Genomic DNA, 10,793 nt, shown 5'->3' with positions numbered 1-10,793 from the left:
TATGGTTTTCAAGGCTTTCAATCCCAGTTAGTGATTTATTCTTGTTATGGATGAGATTTCACATGTCAAATGTTATGTTTGCATTGCTTTCCTGATATGCATGTGCTATATTGAGATTTGTGTATTCTAAGTGTATTTATAAAGTACCGTATACGTATAAAATACGCACTTGTGCTTGCCATGATTATTGGTCATGTATGTATGCTAGATGCATGTATGACAACTCCTTGGGAAAAGGAAATGTCTAAGTGCATGTGTTCAACATACGTCATGTATGTTGTTCCATGAATGCTAAGTGTTTGTAGAAATGCATGAATGATCTACGTGTAACTGATTACACTAAATGCAGGCGTTGAGAAGTGATTCTCAATACTTCTATGGATGCGCATGATTTCCCTTATGCATTTACATTCCAAGTTATTTAAATTCAAGCATTCCTATGCTTACATTTATGTTAAGTTGATATTCTTCAGATGTGTATGCACCATGATTTGAGTGGTTGTTCCATTACTGTTTTACATTCCATATGAATATCTGTCGTAGTGTAGGATGTTTGGGACTATGCCTTAGTCCAGGAAATCGGTAATTGACCCTATGGTCGTGGTTGAGATTGCTTTCGCCACGTGAGACGCATTAGACGAACCCGAGTCGTATTAGAGCTGGCGGCAGTGGTTTGGCCACGCGGAGTGTTTGCGCACTCTATGTCGTTCAATTCAACGTGCGCTCGTGCTAGTCGAGTTCGTCAACTAACCCGATTGTCCAGTGTATGTTAACCATGTATGGACGCTACTGCTTGAATCTAGGGTACCGAACTTACCAGTGAAATCCTAATAACCATGGTACCTGATCCGCTAAGACTCATGAGCCGGACATGGTGGTATGGGACACCGTGGTCGAGCTGTCGGCCTACGCTGGGGTGACGAGCCTCCCGTAGTGACCGGTGAGCAACTAAACTCGTGAGCCGATTATGGTGGTATGGGACACTATATTCGTGCTTTGTCGGCCTACATTGATTGGTGACGAGCCCTTTGTAGTGACCTCGAGCATACCTGGATACCGCAAGGAGGTGACGAGCCGATCTGTGTTTGTAATGGAATGATAGGCGTTCATTGATTGGTGTGGAGCCCTTTGCTACGACCTCTACTATATGATCGTATGAGATGTCTAGGATTGACTACCCTAGTATGTTTCAGTGTTTGGATGTTTATATTAGTTAGGTATCTTATCTTCCCAATCCTGCTGTGTGATATGTACTAATAACTTCTTGGTAATCATATCCATGCACCGCATTTGCATGTGCTTTGTAGATGTGGCGCACTTTGAGGCGATGTCATGCGTAACGTAAGATGAAGACGCGAGGGTGTACGCGTGAGGGCACGCATCATATTGCATTCATACTGCATTAATAAGAGTACTTAGGATTTATTTAATTGTCTTGCTTTACATTACTGTTTGATTGAGCTGATAACATGTTAACCAGTGCCTTATTGTTCCACGAGTTGATCACTCACTCCCACGTTTAGGCGGTGTTACACACCCACCGGACTCTGTCTTAGGCCCCGATGTTGCAGATGTGGATGCGACGTCGAGGCAGAGCGGAGCTGGATGACGACGAGGCCGCCTTCTCCTATATGCGGTTTTCGAGACGGGTTCTAGCGAGCCTCGATCCTATTGCGCGGGATCTATGGGATGATTATTTTGGGAACTGAAATGATGTAACTTGTACTTATAATTTTGATAAATAACACTTTTACATGATCTGGTTGTATATGTAATTCAGGGACTTACACTTGTACACGTATTTTACTATAAGTCTTCCGCTTGCTTTATTCACTTATCCCTGAATCATATCTGTGTTTTGGCTTAATCTATCCCATGTTTATGTGCTAATACAGTCAACATACATCATTCATTAATTATGTTGCATAAGTGATGTTTTGGAACTCGGGAGCTGAGTTATGCTCGACCCCCGAATTTCAGGGCGTTACACTCTTGCTCTATGACCCACCCGAGTTTTTCTTCGAGACGATTTTTGGGACCTATTATTACTAATAGATGTCTTGAATATGTAAATCATGTGCTTGATGACATCGAAGCTACTCGATGCCATCGAGTATTTTTGGGTTTTTTTAGCCCAAGTCACTGGACAGTTTTGATCGTTCTATGATGTCATTGAAGGTTGTTCGATGACATCGAAGGTTTATGCAGATTTTCTGTGGAAACGCAGATTTTGTGATTTTTGTTTCCTATTTTGTTTTGGTTGTATATAGGATTAAGAGGCATTCTAAAGTATTTTAAGGTTTCTGAAAGGGTTCTAGGGTTTCTAAAAGGGGGCTTTAGGGTTTCAAGGGGTGAGAAAGGTGAGGTTTGAGGATTGCTCAAGCCGAGTAAGTTCTTTATCTTTGTAATCTCTTCTTTCATAGTGGAATGATGTCGCTTTGTGCTGTGGTTTTTTCCTGAAAGGGTTTTCCACATTAAATCTATGTTCTCTTGTGTTTGCTTGGTGCTCTTGGTTTGCCTATCCTAGATCCATCTTTGTGTGATTCCGCAACACAAATCCCAACAAGTGGTATCAGAGCAATCGTTGGGGTACAAATCTGGATCTGCAACATTAGCATTAATGGGAAACACCAAGTTTGATTTGAAAAGTAATCAGGTAAAAATAATTTTGAGTTACAGAAGATTAAGATGATTAGTCTATCAACCAAGTAAGACAAAGCTAAGGCACTTGAGGAGTGGAAATCGACTATAAAAGATGAAGAATGGGATACTCTTGGAAGTAATGTTTAGCCTCCATCTGTTTATGTCTCACAGATGAGGTTCTCTATAATGTTTTGAGGGACAAAACTACGGATAAATTATGGGCGAAGTCAGAGGATATCTATGTGAAAAATCCTCTGAAAATCAACTACACTTAAAGCTACAGTGGTATAACTTCAAGATGGCAGAGGGTGGAGATCTTAAGGCCCACATTATCAACTTTAACAAGTTGGCTTGCAAACTGCTGGATATGGAGAAAGTGATCAAAGATGAGGAACAAGCATGTACGTTGTTGAATTCTCTTTCGGCATCGTATGAGTCATTCAAGGACACAATGTGTACTGCAAATAAAACCCTGAGTGTCGACATCGTTAACTCAGCCCTTCAAGGGAAGGCCATAAGAAAGCTAAACGGCGGCATGGGGACATCTTCCGATGCATTGTTTACGATGGGAAGAAATACTGAGCAAGATACAGGATCTTCAAGACCTAGATCTAAATCCAAGGGCAATGGCAAAAGAAAATTAAAGTGATAGAACTGTGGGGTGACTAGACACTAAAAAAGGATTGTACCAATCCTAAATCGAAGAAAGAAAACTCAAAGGCTTCTTCTAAGGAGGCCAATGTTGTCACATCTGATGATGAGACAAGTGGTGGTGATGTTCTGTCTATGTCCATGATTGGTCACTTGTACGACAATCATAAAGATGAATGGATCCTTGACACAAGTGCATCATATCACATGATCCCTCATCGGAGTTAGTTTGCTAGTTACAAGGAATGCAATGGTAGATATGTCTTTATGGGCAGTGACAATGCCTGTAATGTTGTAGATATTGGTACAGTGAGCATCAAGATGTTTGATGGGATAGAGCGTACACTGACTGATGTTAGGCACATTCCTGATATGAAGAAAAGTCTGATTTCTCTTAGTGCACTCGAGGCTATAGGGTGCAGTTCACTGGTATTGATGGTGTCCTTAAAGTTTCAAAAGGGGCACTCGTGATTATGAGAGTGCAAATGTACAAAAACCTTTACAGGTTGATCGGGAGCACTTTAGCAAGTGGAGTGGCAGCAGCTATTGCAGATTTCACATCTTTACGTTTGTGACATGCTTGTCTGGGCCACATGAGCGAGCGAAGCATGAAGGTACTATCTGATCGTTGTTTGATTTTAGCTTTTAAAAATTCTGATTTAGATATATGTCAGCATTGTATATATGGTAAATAATCTAGATTATCTTTTAAAAATGAAAAATATGTATGTAATGGAGTGTTTAATTATGTACACTCTGTCGTATGGGGGCCATTGCCAGAGGTTTCCATTAGGGGGTCGTCATGGTTTGTTTCATTCATTGACGACTACTCCAGGAAGGTTTGGGTTTAATTTATGAAACATAAATCTGAAGTTTTCACCATATTCAAACAATGGAAGGCAATAGTGGAAAATTAGTCAAGATGAAAAATAAAGGTTTTAAGGACTGACAATGGTGGAGAATTCACTTCCACTGAGTTTAATGAATATTACAAGGATAAAAGGATCACACGCTAGAACAAAATGGTGTGGCTAAGACGATGAATTAGACTCTCTTGGAGAGGGACCAATGTATGTTAAGTAATGTTACATTAGCCAAGGACTTATACATTGAGGCTATTAACATGGCTTGTTATTTGGTGAACCCTACAACAATTGAATGTAAAATCTCAGAGGAAGTATGGAGTAGTCATAAGCTGGACTACTCAGATTTGCACATATTTGGTCATGAAGTTACTCTCATGTACTGTCAGTTGAGTGAGATAAGCTAGATCATAGAGTCGAAAACTATATTTTTGTTGGCTATGGTGTTGTGTGAAAGGTTACAGGTTATTCAATAAGGTCACACGTAAGTCATCACTAGCCGTGATGTCAGATTCAATGAAAGCTCCCTATTCCATAAGATTGATCAAGAGGAGTAAGAGGAACCAGAAAGGTTGATCGTAGACATTTAGATTAACATAGATGATACTCAACCAGAGATAGATGTGCAGACAGAGGTACAAGATCAGGTGGAGCAGCCACCTGTGAGAAGAAACTCACCGCATGATCGAAAGTTATCAGTAAGATACATGAATGACTCTAATATTACATATGCTCTCGTTATAGATGAGGGGGACCCATCTACTATTCAGGAGGCTATGAGTGAGCCTGATGTAAAAAAAGTGGAAGGCGGCTATGGATGATGAGATGGACTCGTTGCATAAAAATCATACATGGGAGCTGGTGAAGCTCTCGGTGGGCTAAAAAGTGATCAGATGCAAGTGGTTATTAAAAAAGAAATAAGATAAATACAAAGAAAGGTTGGTAGCGAAGTGGTATGCTCAGAGGGAAGGAATCGACTTCACAGAGATATTCACGTCAGTGGTTAAGCAAGTATCTATCAAATTCGTATTGGCACTGGCTACCCAATACGATCTTGAGCTAGAACAGATGGATGTTAAGAAATTTGACTTCAGGTTACTCATAAGTATCTATTAGATCCTTTTATGTTGAGTCAAAAATTTACTTGGAGTGAATATGATCACTTTGTCTGTTATAAGACACTAAGTGATGACAAATTCATCATCCTAATATTTTATTTTAATGATATGTTGATTGCCTGTCATGATATATCTGAAATCAACGTACTGAAGAGTCAGTTATTAGAGACATTTGAGATAAAAGATCTGGGGACTGAAAAAATGGTTCTGGGCATAGATATTTATAAATATAGGAAGAGGAGCAGGCTTTGGTTATCATAGGCAGAATACCTTGAAAAGGTGTTGATCAAGTATGGGATGGACCAAGCAAAGCCAATGAGCGTTCCCCACACGGATCACTTCAAGCTTTCCTCAGAACAATGTCCTAAATCAAATGAGGAAAAGCCGATTATGTCTCATATACCTTATTCAAATGCGGTTGACAATTTAATGTATGTCACAGTCTATATGAGACCATATATTTCACAGGCAGTCAGTGTTCTGAGTAGATAATGTCAAACCCTGGCAAGCAACATTGGGAAGTAATGAAATGGCTACTTTGATACAATCAAGGTATAAAAGACTACATCTTAACTTTTGAGAAGACAATGGCAAAGTTAGTAGGGCATGCGGATTCAGACTATGAAGGCAGTGTGGATTCCAGAAAGTTAACTTTAGGTTACTCGTTTGTTCTAGCGGGTGAAGCAATTAGTTAGATGTCGAAGCTTTAATCCGTGGTGTCTTTCTCCACAACCGAAGCAGAGTATATGGCAGTGACGAAAGAATTTAAGGAATGTATCTAGTTAAGAGGCATGATAAATCAGTTGGGACTTTAGCAGGAGGCTGCACCAGTTAATTCTGATAGTGAGAGTATTATCAATTTAGTGAAAATTTTTGTTTATCACTCTCGTATTAAACACATTGATGTTCATCACCACTTTATCTGACAGGTACTCGAAGAAGGAGGCGTGACTCTGGAGAAGATTCACACCAGCGTAAATCTAGCAGACATGCTCACCAAGGTCATTCCTACGGAGAAGTTCAAGTTTTATACAACTTCTCTAGGCTTAGTGATAGCGTAAAAGGAGGATGGAGTGTGCACGAGAAATGTTGATGAAGTTATGATGCAAGACAGAGATAAGAGAAGAGGACAAAAAGCTACACATTTGAAGATTGAAGACATGATGGAGATTGTTACTAACAGATGTCTTGAATTTATAAATCATGCACTCGATGACATCGAAGCTACTCGATGCCAACGAATATTTACGAGTTATTTTTAGCCCCGGTCACTGGACAGGTTTACGTAGATTTTGTGGAAACGCGGATTTTACGATTTTTGTTTCCTATTCCATTTTGGTTTCTTTCTAAAGCTATATAAAGGGATGTATACAGGACTAGGGGGTATTCTAAAGCATTCTAAGGTTTCTAAAAGGGGGCTCTAGGGTTTCAAGGGGTGAGAAAGGTGAGGTTTGAGGATTGCTCAAGCCGAGTAAGTTGTCTATCTTTGTAATCTCTTCTTTCATAGTGCAATTATGTCACTTTGTGCCATGACTTTTTTTTCCCCAAAGGGTTTTCCACGTTAAACTTCGTGTTTTCTTGTGTTTGCTTGGTGCTCTTGGATTGCATATCTAAGATCCATCTCTATGTGATTCCGCAGCACAAATCCCAACACGTATATGTAACCTGAGGTGATGCATCCAATGGAAAGGTTTGATATTGTGATTCACATCACATAGGTCTAACATGACCTTTGTATAATGAAAGGTTGAAATATTCAATCATAGGGATTTTTCAAGCATATCCAAGGAGAGCCCTATCACGTAAATGGCTTGGGCCATTAAAATGGATCCAAATTTAACAGTTAAAAGTATATTTATCATTTTACAATGCGTTCGGATGTATTCTAGTAGGCCTCCACTTAGAAATTGTACATGTGCCAAATAATTTTGTGCGTCCAAAATTAGATTGATTATAAATAAGAGAAGTACATCATTTATTTATTTTTTATTCCTGCACATTTAGTGGACCGTTGAAGTGAGTATTGTATGGTCGGAATTCACGAAAGAAAAAAGTCCAATAATCATAATTTTATATCGATAAATTGATATGATTTTTTGGGTGATGGCCCATCCATAATGGGTTCGATAATTTGAACAGTTCAATTTATGTTAATGTATGCTACATACAATTTCAAGGTGATTGTGTATCAACTATCTTACTTTGCCGTAGTATAAAGTAATTCCCGATCTAATAAATTTTGTTTAATACATGATAAGAGTGCGGATCCTCTGTTTCCAGCGCACTCTAGCTCGCCGTGTCCTGGAATTTAATTGGTCACGCCATTTGTACAGAAATTAGCACAACTCTTTAATAAAATAAAAAAAAGATTACAAAATATCTCTTGATTAGGAAGAAAGGTTATGTTTCCAGGGACGCGGATTTCCTGTTAAAGACTTCCGCAGGAAGTTTCTTCCTGGGAACCCATGTGGGGCCCACTGTGATGTTTATGAGAAATCCACTCGGTCCATCCGTTTTGCGAGTTCATTTTAGGACATGATGCCAAAAATGAATCATTTCCAAAGCTCAGGTGGGCTGAAAATGTGATAATTGAATGTCCATAGTTGAAATATCCGTGGGCCACAGAAGTTTTGAATTATGTTAATATTTGTGATTTAGTTCATCCCAGTAGGAATGAAGTTATTAACGGTATAGATGGCATGTAAACATCACTTTCAAACCCAGGTAGGTTTCAATGGTAGGAATTTCCCTAACCACATTTTCCATTAGTACGACCCACTTGAGCTTTGGATACAGTTCATTTTTGGCAACATGTCCTGAAATGAACTCACAAAATGAATGAAAGGGGAAGATTTCTCACAAACATCAAAATGGGTCCCACTTGGGTTCCTAGCGTAGGAACTTCCTATGAAAGGCTTACACGGGAAATCCACGTCCTATTTCCAACAGCTAATGCAAGGACGCCTGGCTACCACCCAGGACGCGGATTGCGTACTACCCCCAATCGTCCCTAGCTCCGAACGGGCAGTTCTGTGGGTGAACCCACCATGATGTATTTGTACATCCAAGTTGTCTATCCCTTTTCTCAGATTATTTTAACGCATGAACATAAAAATGAGGCAGATCCAATGCTCAACTTGTAACGTCTCGAAAAAATCCGTACAAAGACCCAAGCACCACCTTAGGCAGAAATCACTAAGGACTAAATCCTTTAGAAATTAAGCGAGAATTAACTAGTGCTAAACTAGGTTATCTATGAAATTAGCACTAATCACTCTAAATACGATCTACAAGACCCAAAATGAGTAGAACCGCTAACACTATATTACTAAAAAAACTTAGGATCCATCTCAAAACCCAATTGCTCTTGGGAGCATCATAAAACTTCGTATCGGACCTGGACCGCACGTCAAAAGTCCGATTACCCCAAAACTATATGGTTATGACTGCATTACTGGACTTGACAACCATCTTGGAAATCAAGTCCTAATAGTACCCAGAAACGCACAACTTGTGCCCGGAGCGAAGTATATGAGAAACGCAAATATATTTAGGAAATGAACTGAAACTTAAGTGAATTGAGTCGTTCGCTTGCAGGCTGAATCTAAGGATTCAGACTGTTAGAATCTGACCCAATTACACCCTCAGATTAGGAAAAATTTTTAACACAAGTCAGTGTACTTGTGACCCTGATCAAGTACCGGTGACCGTTGAACTGAAACTGGTCCCCCGCGGTCGATCCACTAATCCGATCGGGCTAAGATCTTAGCCTGACCTAGATCTAACGTCAGGAAGCTTAAGTCCAACCACATGTGGAAAAGGGGCCTCCAGAACAGCTCCGTTGGACCGAAACGACCAGTCTTTGGTTATAACATAAGTATACCATGGCCCTAGGGCCATTCCCATCAGTTCTGAGCCTATATAAGGGCCTAAACTCACCCCTCTCTCATTCCATACGAATTCCTAACCCTAGGAGAGAGAAGAGAGAGAAAAGAGAAGAAGAAAGTGGGGAGAAGAGAGAGTGTGTTGGCGTCTATTCCTGGGATCTTTCCCTGTCGCTCCACATGCTTTACCACCTCATATGTATCACTATTTCAGAGATTCCGACTCCGTTCGTAGGTAAGAAATCCTAACCTTAATCTGTTTTAGGGATATAAGTAGAGGGAATGCTGAAGTAGCTAACTTATTCCATGATATAAGTTGTTGTTGTGCCGTAGGTGGGGACTTAGTGTTTAAACTGAGTTCGTTGTGAGTCTACATGCGAAAGGTGCGGACTATAAATTTTATGTTATAGTTTTCAAGGCTTTCAATGTCAGTTACTAATTTATGACTGACTTGAGTGCTATCACATATGCGTAGTTAGGATGTTTCAACATATTGCATATATATGTAGGTTAGGCTATTTCGAATGCATTCTAAGTGTTTGTTAAAATGTCTGAATGAATATGGAAGTATGTTTTGTACTTGCAATGATTATTAATTCCTAATACATGATCGTTGTGCATCTGAAAACTCCTATGTAGGAGGATTTGCTATAACATGTGTTTTAATTGATTTATTACATGTATGTAATATGTGTAGACTAAGTATTTGATAAAATGCCTGAATGAGAAAATGCTGGTTTAAATATATGTAATGAGAGTTTTGAGATAGGATTATCAATCCCCTTATCTATGGTTACAGTTTCATTTTATAACCCACCTTACTACTATGTGAATGATGGATGAACTGCCTATGTATTGTAACATGTGTAGTATGTGTTATGTTGAAATGCTCAAATAAGATTTATATTCAGATTTGGTTGTCACATGCAGGCTTTGGTTATTACACGTAAATATTAATGTTTGTAGTGTGATTGGGGCTACAATGTAGCCCAGGCAATCGGTAATGGTTTACGATCGGTGGCTGAATTGATTTAGCCACGGTGAATATGTTCAACGAATCCGAGTCGTACATCTTAGGCCACACGGAATACTTATGCATTTCATGTCGATCAAGTCGACGTATGCTCATATTAGTTGTGCTTGTCAAGTAACTCGATTGGCCCGATGTATATTCACCATGTGTGGATGCTACTGTTTGAATATAAGGTACTAACTTACCAGTGTCAAACCTGTTTAACCTTGGTACCTCGATTCGATAAGGCTCATGAGCCAGACATGGTGGTGTATGAGACACCATGGTCGTGCTGTCGGCCTATGCTAGGGTGACAAGCCTCCCCGTAGTGACCAGTGAGCAACCCAAACTCATGAGCTGAATTTGGTGGTGTATGGGACACTATATTTGAGCTGTCAGCCTACGATAAGGTGACGAGCCCGTAGTGACCTTGAGCATACACTAGAAATTAAGTTGAGGTGACGATCCTTTCTGTAGTAAACTCGAGTATAAACCAGGCCTACGCTGATGGTGACGAGCCTCTCTATAGCGACCTGGAAACCATCTATCATATGTGACTACTAGGATTGACGACCTTAGATGGATCAATGTTTGGGTTATGATGTAAAGGGAGGTGCCTTAG

The sequence above is a fragment of the Magnolia sinica genome, chromosome 7 (genome assembly GCF_029962835.1).
Source record: "Magnolia sinica isolate HGM2019 chromosome 7, MsV1, whole genome shotgun sequence".
NCBI lineage: Eukaryota > Viridiplantae > Streptophyta > Magnoliopsida > Magnoliales > Magnoliaceae > Magnolia > Magnolia sinica.
The sequence above is the reverse complement of the archived record's forward strand: the minus strand, read 5'-3'. Positions refer to the sequence as shown.